Source organism: Gigantopelta aegis, chromosome 10 (genome assembly GCF_016097555.1).
Source record: "Gigantopelta aegis isolate Gae_Host chromosome 10, Gae_host_genome, whole genome shotgun sequence".
Classification (NCBI taxonomy): domain Eukaryota; kingdom Metazoa; phylum Mollusca; class Gastropoda; order Neomphalida; family Peltospiridae; genus Gigantopelta; species Gigantopelta aegis.
In genome coordinates, this window is record NC_054708.1 from 472,888 (window position 1) to 485,796 (window position 12,909).

The 12,909-nt window shown below is 41.4% G+C and overlaps 1 protein-coding gene and 1 long non-coding RNA gene across 2 annotated transcripts in view; both read left to right on the forward strand.

Annotated features, from left to right (window-relative positions):
- Window positions 1-2,053: 2,053 nt before the first annotated feature.
- On the forward strand, window positions 2,054-3,503 carry LOC121384394. The gene is made up of 2 exons (XR_005959383.1): window positions 2,054-2,544; window positions 3,412-3,503. It is a non-coding gene; the product is annotated as an uncharacterized LOC121384394 (long non-coding RNA).
- Window positions 3,504-10,806: 7,303 nt separating this feature from the next.
- Window positions 10,807-12,909, forward strand: part of LOC121382815 — a 104,039-nt gene continuing 101,936 nt past the window's right edge. Inside the window, exon 1 of the mRNA XM_041512439.1 lies at window positions 10,807-10,897. The gene's annotated coding sequence lies outside the window, so the exon portion shown is untranslated. The remainder of the gene's footprint in view (window positions 10,898-12,909) is intronic.

The following is a 12,909-nucleotide window of genomic DNA, read 5'->3' on the forward strand; positions in this document are numbered from 1 at the left end:
GTTGGATATTTCTTCCTTTTGTAAGCGAACCGCTAAGTAGAAGTATGTTACGGTTGGCAGGTGGAGAACAGCCAGCTGACTTGTTTGTTTAATTTAATGACTATATTGAATGAATGAATGAAATGTGTGTGCTTACATCCAATTAAGGTTCAAGCACGCTGTCCTTGGCACACATCTCAACTATCTGGGCTGTCTATCCAAGACAGTGAGTTAGTGGTTAGTGAGAGGGAAGAGGGTGTAGTGGTCTTACACCTACCCATTGAGTCGTTAAAAATGCGGGCTGGGAACCCAGTATCTACCAGCCTTATGTCCGATGGCTTAACCACGAAACCACCGAGGCCGGTATAAATACTTTATTATTTTCTTGCTTATATCCAATTAAAGTTCAAGCATGCTGTCCTGGGAAAACACGTCAGTTAGTGCGAGAGAAGTTCAACTGCTGGTGTAGTGGGCTTGCACCACGCCGTTGAGTGGCTCTGTATAACATCCCTGGTTTCCTTTCATATTTCCTTGATTATTATTTTTATTTGGTTTCCTTCTGATTATTCTTCTTACTAAATATACTAATCACTAATACTAACATTATTAAATTGCATAGGAATGGCAGGAACGTTGTGTTAAGACTAGTTTAGTTGCGTTATATTGCGTAGCCCGAGTACTCTGACTGTAAGAGAGCTAGACGGACATTTGGACATAAATACGCTCTCATTACAGTCAGAGACCAAGCTATGTATTTTTTTGGCAATTCCCGACAACCAAAAAGTTGGCAAAGATTTCCGCTCTAATACCACAACAATCCTATGTTTGACGTCAAATACCTTTACATCGATCATTTTCGAGAATTCTGCTGTCCGAAGTTTGCCGAAGCTTAGCTGAATGTGGGTGCTGTCGGGTTTCCTTCTGTAGTGTGTGTATTAGTGATTAATATGTGGATTTTTTTTTAATCAGTTAACTCGAAAATGATCGATGTAAAAGTATTCGGGCTATCTATTGCGGTACTTGGTTATAACTGTCGAAATTAAGTGTGAAATGAGACCATATTTATACTATCCAGCCATTCATATTGTTGAATATTGATTTGCTGGCCAATGAAAATTGTTGCTAGTAAAATCGTGCAAGTCCGTGTGTTTTGTGGGTATCGGTGACTGATTATTAGCCTTCACTTCGAATTTGGCTGTAGATGGTGAGTGTTGTTTTTGTTATAGTCTTGTTATAATTTATGCTTGTGCTTACTTCCAAATAGTTGCCCACTGCCCCCTAGAATCTCACTTTTTTTATATATTTAATCCAGAAAATCGCATACACATCTCGGGGTTTAATTTGTATAGTGTTTCATTTTGTTTATGTAGTAGTGTTGGTATAAAGTGAACCGGCCTCGGTGGCGTCGTGGTTAGGTCATCGGTCTACAGGCTGGTAGGTACTGGGTTCGGATCCCATTCGAGGCATGGGATTTTTAATCCAGATATCGACTCCAAACCCTGAGTGAGTGTTCCGCAAGGCTCAATGGGTAGGTGTAAACCACTTGCACCGACCAGTGATCCATAACTAGTTCAACAAAGGCCATGGTTTGTGCTATCCTGCCTGTGGGAAGTGCAAATAAAAGATCCCTTGCTGCTAATCAGAAAGAGTAGCCGATGTAGTGGTGACAGCGGGTTTCCTCTCAACATCTGTGTGGTCCTTAACCATATGTCTGACGCCATATAACCGTAAATAAAATGTGTTGAGTGCGTCGTTAAATAAAACATTTCTTTCTTTCTTTCCTATAAGTGGAGGTTGATTTGTATCTGTTACATTTACATGCTGGTACTGATGAGACTGGAGTAAAGGTTGTTGGAAATGACATTTCAACAGTACAAGTCAGTACACCACCTAGGCTCCTCCTCGTGTGTTATCAAGAACACCACCAGTACCACCCAGACGTACGATACGGGTATCCAAAAAGCCATCTTGGATGTCCTCGGGAGACTTTTTCTCAAGTAACTTCTGTGTGGCCCGTCCATTGTCAATCTTCCCTTCCCCCATCCCAATATTAAACTGACCCCTACCGATGGAGCAAAACCTCGAATTCGGGCAGAAATGATACAGATATTCCGGTAAAATGTGCTAACCTTAGACCTTTTTACCATGTATTTCCATCATTCTACCCTCAAAATTAGTTGTAATCCATGTAAAAACGTGTAGCAGGGCTGCCAACCATTACGATTTATGCGGAATCATTACGATTTTCCATCTCTTATTACGCTATTACACCGCGTTTTCCTGTTTTTTTTTTTTTTTTTTTTTTGTAATAACCTACCACCCCTACAAATCACATAAATTGGACTCGCCCAACTAGCCGCAAATGCGCACGGAAGTTTTTTTTTGCGTGCGCAACGCACTTCGGGATAGACGTAGCTTGTGAAACGACGCCATTTAGTAAAGATGTCGAAAAAACGCGAACGATCAGAGCCATATGAACTGTGCAAAGCTCAGAAAAAGCCAAAAGTAGTACAGAAGTATAAACAGGACTACAGCAATGAGTGGCCTGTTTTGAAGGCCAGTTCTGTTAGTAATACTAGTGCATTTTGCACTTTATGTCGTGTTGATTTTTCTGTTGCCCATGCGGAAAAAATGATTGCCAAAGGAACATCAAAACGAAGAAACAACAGGACATCGTTGAGGCCAGCGATAAAACAATTCATAAACAAATATCTGGATATTTTACACAGCAAAAGGGTTTATACGACGGGTCACAATTCACGCGAAAATTATTACTCTTTCCCGTTTTTAAATGTTGGCAGCTATGCGTGTAGTGATTCATTTACAACCCTATATAGCTGTTTGGTGGTAATGCTAAGATGAATAAATGTTATCCAGATTCGTGCATTTTCTATAATTTAGGCAGAAGCCAGCGTCCCCCTCCCCCCACCTCCCACGTCATCCCTACAAAAATGGGAAGCCGTACGCCTATGACATCCTAAAATTAATCCCAAATCAGTATGCATGTACCTGCGTTATGTGGCCACAATTAAAACATTGCCTGTGAATAGATTATTTTATGCAACCAGCATCAAATCATAAACCAAAAGGAAAATGCAAGTAATAAATATGTATATTAGGTATCGTATTAAGTCCAATGTAATAAAAGTATGTAATATTATTCAGAATTTGATAACGTAGCAAATTAAATGTAAAGTAATCAGGTCCGGAACTACCCCAGACAGCACACCATGGTTGGCCCGACCTAAACCGTAGCGTTGGCCCAACGAAGACCGTTGACAATGGTCATTTTGACCACGGGCCATTTTCACACCACGTTAGCCTATATGTGTGCGTGTGTATACATAAGCCAATGTAATTAAGAATAACAAAAGTACAGTTTTAATATTTATTATCGAACTACATATCAATCTTGTTCATAATCTTTTTCAGATTCCGACGACGACAACATCTCCATGGCTGCTGGCCTCTACTAAAGTGCTGCAATGACAAATGCAGAAAATAAAGATGTCATACTAAAAATATTTCAACAGTTTAGTCTTATTTAAAGGGTGTTTAGTATGTAATTGGTATACATAACCCAGATAGCACACCATGGTTGGCCCAACGTTGCCCCAACGTAGACTGCCGACGTTGACACAGTGGTAATTTTGTCCGTTGGGCCAACCTTGGCTCAATGTTGGTAATTCCACGTTGCACCAACGTTGTGCCAACATTTTTATACCGCGTTATATAGTTGGCCCAACATTGGGCCAGTGTAATTAAGAATAACAGCACAGTTGTAACATTTATTATCGAATTACATATCAATCTTGTTCATCATCTTTTTCGGATTCAGACTACGTCTCCATGGTTGCTGGCCTCGCACGTTGTCTCTCCACAGGTGCTGCAATGACAAATACAGAAGATAAATATGTCATATTAAAAGGATTTCAACAGTTTAGTATTAAACATACACCTGAAATTATTTAAAATTAAAGTATATACAACTGAATAAAAAATGTTTTCGTGTGTATTCAGTATAAGCAAAGGTCACCTTGTTCAGACTATTACTGTCATAAAAAACAACAACATAACATTTCCCTCGAGTTAAAATGAAAGTACTGTACTTAAGTTTGTTTTATTTAATGACACCACTAGAGCACATTGATTTATTAATCATCGGCTACTGAATGTCAAACATTAGGTCATTTTGAGTCTTAGAGAGAAAACCTATATTTATCCATTAGTAGCAAGGGGTCTTTTATATGCACCATCCCACAGGCAAGATGGCACATACAATGGTCGTGATGCACTGGCTGGAACGAGAAATGGCCAAATGGGGCCCACCGACCGGGCATCAAGTGAGCGCTTTACCACTGGGCGAAGTCGTCGTCCCCCCCCCCTCCCCTCCCCCCGAAACTACTTATTCATAATTCTAAAACTAAATCACCTTGCTATTGCATGTCTAGGCACATACAGATGTGATATATATCTATAGGCTTTCTCTTATTTGTTCCACGTTGATGAACATTACTTGTCTTAGTTCTTGATTTGTTTTATCTTATTCAGTGGTACACATTAATAGTCAAATATGTCATAAACTCGCTTCCTTTTGCGGCCCCCACTTCGGTCCGATGCATATCTCAAACAATTTCTAAGATGCCGTTCCTCCTACTTATTTTATGTGGTTTTTGGCAGCATCTTCAGAAAATGTGAAATGGCAAATATTAAATACATATTTTCAACTTATTAGATGTATTATGTCACAAGTTAGCCCAATTATAGCTTGAAGAAATTGAACATTATTGAATTAATGACTTTTAACTTAAATTATTAGCAAAATTAATCATTGTAAACTTGATGTATACATGTACTAACAAATTGCTAAAAACGATAGATATTTCATGTCTGCGTACAGTTTATTATAGGATCTTAAACAAGTGTCCATTTCTTATCAAGTTTGTCATTCACTAAGGCAAATAAAAATCATTTCAAGTCTAATAACCTATTTAGTAGCCAAATAATTGTTTCAAATTTAGAAATCATTGTATAAGAATGCAGACGGGTAATAATACATTTTATAAAATTTCTGATAATTAATTTCTTAATGCCGTTTTTTTCTCCTTCCTGCCAGTTTAGTTGTACTGACAGGCGAAGGGCTGGGTGGATATGCTGTCCATCATTCTCTCAATTACATCCTTTGCTGTTACGCGTCCAAAGAATTCAAATAGGCAACCTATATATATAATACATAAATACAGCAGCATTAAATATAAAATATGTTGCAAATGGATGTTACTAATTGTTCAGCTCTTAACCAATCATTAGTTCATAACTGCATACATATTAAAATTACAAATGTATGCCATTTGTTAGATGATGTCACAGGATTTAAAATATATTTTTTAAAAGATTTTTTTTTTTTGTGAACAAATTATTTTATTTTTGTTTAATGTTGGGTTGTATGCACGCTCATAATTATCGGTCTAATTCCCATTACATTCATCTTTCTCATCTATAACCCTCTGCCTATAATTCTCATTATCTTAATATATTAAAAAGTAATAATAAAATATTCCATAAAAGAAACAAAAACTGGCCCAAAAAATCTGAGATAATATACTGAACAGCATTGAAAACGCACCACCAAGAAATGTTTGGATTTCGAAAAGAATACCCGAGCAATGTTTTTGTTGTGAACAGCAATAGATGGATGATTGATAATGGCAACAAACAAAAAAGGATGCACAATCATCGATTGGTTTTAATTCATCTACGTATGAAAGACACGTGGGGTCACAATGAAAAGTCAATAGCGCGTATGACCACCATCTGCAGCAACACAAGCCATGCAACGTTTTCTCATCGACCCGATAAGTCTGCGAATAGTTTTCTGCGGGATAGCATTCCTCTCCTGCTGTAGTGCGTTGTCCAGTTCTCTAAGGTTATTCATTTGTGGACGACGTGAGATGCGTTGACCAAGGTAATCCCAAATAAACTATTGGCGATAAATCGGGGGACAGTGCTGGCCATTCAAGCAAAGGGACATTATTGTTCGCTAGATACTGTGTTGTAACACGTGCTGTGTGCGCTCGGGCGTTGTCTTACTGAAATTTGTGCATATCCCGATGCTGATGAAAGAAGGGAATGCCGTGATTTTGCAAGACGTAATCCCGGTAGTAAATGGCATTCATTCAGCCACGGCAAACATGGAGTGCTGTTTGGTGGTGATAACTGATCCCGTCGAACACCATGACATTCCCTCCACTCCATCGATCCGTCTGTACAAGGCAGTCATTGTGGTAACGTTCTCCACGCCTACGCCACACCTCCAACCGACCATCAATATTCCTTAAATGGAAACTGGATTCGTCAGAGAATAGCACACCATGCCAACGTTTTAATCGCCAATGACGATACCCTTGCCAAACGTTGGCGCTCATTTCGATGTCGATCAGTCAGGATAGGTCCAACATATGATCTTTGAGCACGCAGCCCAGCAGACTGAAGACGGCGACGCACAGTGTCTGTGTTGATAACCCCTCGTCAACCTTGAACAGTTGGTGCAGTCCTGACAGCTGGCAGCGTTCGATCATTAATATGGAGGCGATCTTGTCGTTGGCCTGGACGTGGACGGTCCCTTGTGGTTCCTGTCTGCTGGTATCTCCTGTGGAGTCTAGCGATGACTCGAAATGCCGACTTGAAGCATGCCTAAGGCACGTTCACGTTCCTCAGCTGTCAACCTTCCCATCACTTGTTTAACGTTCTCTCAAAGACTACTTCATAAATGAAAGTGGCTTTTTCATATACCATCTTTTATTGCCCCAATCAGCATGATTTGCACATTCAATTTACGTTTTTCACGCTATGCATGCAATATGTTGTTTTGGTGGTGTGTTTCATGGAGTGTTCAACCGGTGGTGCGTTTACAATGTTGTTCAGTATATATTACATTACATCCACACACATTACTAATAAAATTTCAAGCAGACAGCCTGAAAGTTTCAATATCACTTTGTAGATACCAATAGTATATAAATAACATATTTTTTAATTATAAATTTTATTATCCCCAGATCAATGACAATGTCGGGCTTGGGGATCATAGCATTCATAAGGAGATCTTTAGCTTTTTGGAATATAAAATAAGACTGCGGGTCTAGGTGTGGTCCCCCCCCCCCCCCACCCCCTGTATCGTCCGTGGAGTAGTCTCGTCGTATATACACCGCGGGTCTTGGTGTGCCCCGCCCCCCGTATCGTCTATGGAGTAGTCTCGTGAATACACCGCGGGTCTAAGTCTCCCCCCACCCCCGTATAGTCCGTGGAGTGGTCTCGTCGTGTATACACCGCGTGTCTAGGTGTGCCTCCCCCCCCCCCCCCCCGTATCGTCCGCGGAGTAGTATCGTCGTGTATACACCGCGTGTCTAGGTGTGCCCCCCCCCCCCCCGTATCGTCCGTGGAGTAGTCTCGTGTATACACCGCGGGTCTAGGTGTGGTCTCCGCCCCACCCCCCGTATCGTCCGTGGAGTAGTCTCGTGTATACACTGCGGGTCTAGGTGTGGTGTCCGCCTAACCCACCCCACCCCCCGTATCGTCTGTGGAGTAGTATCGTGTATACACCGCGGGTCTCGTCGTGTATACACCGCACGTTTAGGTGTACCCCCCCCCCCCCCCCCGTATCGTCCGTGGAATAGTCTCGTGTATACACCGCGGGTCTAGATGTGGTCTCCGCCCCCCCCCCCCCCCCCCGTATCGTCCGTGGAGTAGTCTTGTGAATACACCGCAGGTCTAAGTCCCCCCCCCCCCCCCCAGTATCGTCTGTGGAGTAGTCTCGTCGAGAATACTCCGCGGATGTAGGTTCCACCACCCCACCCCCGTATCGTCCGTGGAGTGGTCTCGTCGTGTATACACTGCGGGTCTAGGTGTGGAACCTCCTCCCCCAGTATCGTCCGTGGAGTAGTCTCCTCGTGTACACATCGCTTGTCTAGCTGTGCTCCCTCGTATCGTCCGCGGAGTAGTCTCGTCGTCTATATACCGCGAGTCTAGGTGTGGTCCTCCCCGTATCGTCCGTGTACTAGTCTCGTCGTGTATACACCGCGGGTCTAGGTGTGCCCCCCCCCCCCTCCCCCGTATTATCCGTGGACTAGTCTCGTGTATACACCGCGGGTCTAGGTGTGCCCCCTAGTATCGTTCATGGAGTATGCACCGCGGGTCTAAGTGTCTCCCCCACCCCCCCACCCCCCGAGTATCATCTATGGAGTAGTCTCTTGTATACACCGTGGGTCTAAGTGTGTCTCCCCCCCCCCTCCCGTATCGTCTGTGGAGTAGTCTCGTCGTGTAGACACTGCGGGTCTAAGTGCCCCTCCCCCAGTTTATCGTCTGTGGGGTAGTCTCGTCGTGTATACACCGCGGATCTAAGTGCCCCCCCCCCCACCCCGTATCGTCCGCGGAGTAGTCTCGCCGTGTGTACAGCGCTAGTCTAGGTGTGCCCCCCCCCCCCTCGTATCGTCTGTAGAGTGGTCTCGTCGTGTATACACCGCGGGTCTAAGTGCATCTTCTCCCATGTATCGTCCGTGGAGTAGTCTCGCCGTGTATACAGCGCTGGTCTAGGTGTGCCCCACCCGCCACCCCCGTATCGTCTGTGGAATGGTGTCGTCGTGTTTACATCGCGGGTCTAAGTGTGGTCCCCCCCCCCCCCCAACCTCGTATCGTCAGTAGAGTGGTCTCGTCGTGTATACACCGCGGGTCTAAGTGCCCCCCTCCCCGTATCGTCTGGAGTAGTCTCGTGTATACACCGCGGGTCTAAGTGCCCCCCCCCCCCCCCGTATCTTTTGTGGAGTAGTCTCGTCGTGTATACACCGCGATCCTAAGTGCCCCCCTGTATCGTCTGTGGAGTGGTGTCGTCGTGTATACATTGCGGATCTAAGTGTGGTCCCCCCGTATCGTCTGTGGAGTTGTCTCGTGTATATACCGTGTGTCTAAGTGTGGTCCCCGCCCCCTCCCCCGTATCGTCTGTGGTGTAGTCTAGTCGTGTATATACTGCAGGTCTAGGTGTGCCCCCCCCCCCCCCCCCCCCCCGTATCATATGTGGAGCAGTCTCGTCATGTATACACCGCGGGTCTAAGTGTGCCTCCTGTTCATCAAGTTTATTTATTACATGCAGGATAATTTATTTTACGTTATTTTCATTATGGGATGATTATGATTAAAGATATACATTTGATATAAATTGTGATATAAATGTTATATGTATCTGTAAATTATTTTAGGTAATTTGATGACATATACATGATACATATATGCATTCTATGACTTGATATTTATTGTTATTTTATTGTTCTTGTAGGGTGTTTTTCCTTGTCGTCATCCTCCCAGTCGAGGCATGGGATTTTTAATCCAGATACCGACTCCAAACCCTGAGTGAGTGCTCCGCAAGGCTCAATGGGTAGGTGTAAATCACTTACACCGACCAGTGATCCATAACTGGTTCAACAAAGGCCATGGTTTGTGCTGTCCTGCCTGTGGGAAGCGCAAATAAAAGATCCCTTGCTGCTAATCGGAAGAGTAGCCCATGTAGTGGCGACAGCGTGTTTCCTCTCAAAATCTGTGTGGTCTTTAACCATATGTCTGACGCCATATAAAAGTAAATAAAATGTGTTGAGTGCGTCGTTAAATAAAACATTTCTTTCTTTCTTTTGTCTTGTCATCCATTTTGTTGTGACATTGAATAAATCGTCTGAACCCACGTACTGTTGCTGTTATATTTTTCTTCCTGTGTTCTGGAAAAGTAAAATCTGATACTGCTACATCTGTATACCAAATGGTGTGCTATTATAGCAAACCCGCAATTTCTCACCATTTTAGATATAAATAAAGCAGGCATACTTTGATCCCATTCTGTATATTTTCCCCTAATTATGATTTACAAAAGAGAAGGAAAAAAGGGGTGGGGGACCCCGACGTAGTTTTAAAACTTGAAAACCAGAAGAAGAAAAAAAAACCGCACCAGGATAGTGCTAAAGGAGGAATGACAATATAATATCTAAAAGTTTCTGGGGGGAGGTCCCTACCCTACTCCACGATTTGCTTCCCAGTTAAACAATTAACATACACCAAATGGTAACAGGTCGTTTCGCCCCTGTTACTAGATCGCCCGCGTTGTTTGGATCAGGGTCCATTCGTTCTGTTAACTGAATCGAGTCGCCCTCATGTAGGGTCATTTTTTTTATTTTGTTAATAAAAACATTTATTCATCAGTACGGCCCAAGTGATGATGGCTTGGAGAAGGAGAATTGAACTGGAATATATACTGGCCATGTTTGAACGAACTCTGTTGATAAAATGTAGTATTTTGCTTTGCCCATATATTGTATTTGTAATAAAACTTACAATTCATATACACTGCTTTCTTCGTTTTTGTATTCTTATATATTTTTAAAATATGACAAAGTCCTCCCTGTCTGGTACTTATGTTAATAATTTGTAAAAAGGGTCAATTTGCATTGATCCAATATATATTGGTGACATGCAAATTTCAGTAATATAACGTTTGTTATTCAACGACGGTACGAATAAGATTTAGAACGAACCTACCCTGGGTGAACGGGTCTAAGGGCGAAACAACACGGGGTTCGAAATGGTTTCAGAGCGAAACGACCCGGATTCACACCAAATTAAATGTTATATACACCAGCTTTTAATATATAGATCTAGTAATCATTTAATGCATCGAAAATAATACAACATGGCTGTCCGATTCGAGAATCTATGAGGGCGGTTGAAAAAACAACCAATAATAAAATAACGAAAATCAGAAATGTCAAACATTGCAAAGGGAAGTAATTCAGGGAAGTAGAGGTTTACTGTTTGGGGTGAACAAGAAGAATGTAAATTGCAAAACATCAATAATCTGTCATTTACAGGTATCATTGTGCACGTAAGATATAACCCATTTAGTTTTTCAGAATAATTTTTAGTCTTTATTTGTAAAATAATTTTTAGTAAATACATTTTTAAATTTATGGAGTAGTGTAGATCTATGCAGTAAAGAAAATGGCCGCCCCCTAGCTGTGTAGCGGGCTTGTAATAAGATTAAACTGTCAACAGTCTGCTATTTTATGTTTAAAAATGTTTTCAACAACATTAATACCAACGAAACGCAAAATGTATATCTATTCCCCAAATTCATATACTCATTTTGACAATCTTCTTCATTTTTTTTTTTTTCTATAATTATGCAGCAACGCTAATACCTAGACTTACACAGGTCATTTTGATTGGATGGCGAAGCAATGGTCTCCTTTCTGTATCACTGGCGTAGGAAGGTGCCAAAAATAGGGGTGGGGGCGCACACTTTTATATTTACACACTTTTACACAATTATAAAGCAAAATATCTGAAAAGTTGGATAAAGTTACATTTGAGTGAAACATGAGTCTGTGACTTTGAAATGGTGAAATATCCTCTAAAAATAGACTAAAACTCGACTCCATAACTGTTACTTCTCAGACGCACGTTTTTAACACTATGAGAAATGCATTTTGTGATATTAAAAACACCTGGATGACCAATAACACTTCGATTTACCAGTTAAAGTCAACAGATAACTGATTTACCAGTTAAAGTCAACAGAACCAGTTTACCAGTTAATGTCAACATAGAACTGATTTACCAATAACACTTCGAATGTATGGAAATGAATAATCTAAACAATAAAATCTAAGCAAAGTTTGATTTTAGTTATAAAAAATGCCTCTAATAGTAAAAAATATGCCTTAGTGTTTAAAAACTAGGGTATGCCCCTTTAATGTCAACAGAACCGATCTACCAGTTAATGTCAACATAGAACTGATTTACCAGTTAAAGTCAACAGATAACTGATTTACCAGTTACAGTCAACAGAACCAGTTTACCAGTTAATGTCAACATAGAACTGATTTACCTGTTAATATCAACATAGAACTGATTTACCAGTTGAAGTCAACATAGAACTGATTTACCAGTTAATGTCAACATAGAACTGATTTACCAGTTAAAGTCAACATTGAACTGGTGTACCAGTTAAAGTCAACATAGAACTGGTGTACCAGCTGAAGTCAACATAGAACTGGTGAACCAGTTGAAGGCAACATAGAACTGATTTACCAGTTGAAGTCAACATAGAACTGGTGTACCAGTTGAAGTCAACAGAGAACTGGTTTACCAGTTGAAGTCAACATAGAACTGGTTTACCAGTTAATGTCAACATAGAACTGATTTACCAGTTAAAGTGAACATAGAACTGGTGTACCAGCTGAAGTCAACATAGAACTGGTGTACCAGCTGAAGTCAACATAGAACTGATTTACCAGTTGAAGTCAACATAGAACTGGTGTACCAGTTGAAGTCAACAGAGAACTGATTTACCAGTTGAAGTCAACATAGAACTGGTTTACCAGTTAATGTCAACATAGAACTGATTTACCAGTTAAAGTCAACATAGAACTGGTGTACCAGCTGAAGTCAACATAGAACTGGTGTACCAGCTGAAGTCAACATAGAACTGGTGTACCAGTTGAAGGCAACATAGAACTGATTTACCAGTTGAAGGCAACATAGAACTGGTGTACCAGTTGAAGTCAACATAGAACTGATTTACCAGCTGAAGTCAACATAGAACTGGTGTACCAGTTGAAGGCAACATAGAACTGGTGTATCAGTTGAAGGCAACATAGAACTGGTGTATCAGTTGAAGGCAACATAGAACTGTTGTACCAGTTGAAGTCAACATAGAACTGATTTACCAGTTGAAGGCGACATAGAACTGATTTACCAGTTGAAGGCGACATAGAACTGATTTACCAGTTGAAGGCAACATAGAACTGATTTACCAGTTGAAGGCAACATAGAACTGGTGTACCAGTTGAAGGCAACATAGAACTGATTTACCAGTTAATGTCAACATAGAAC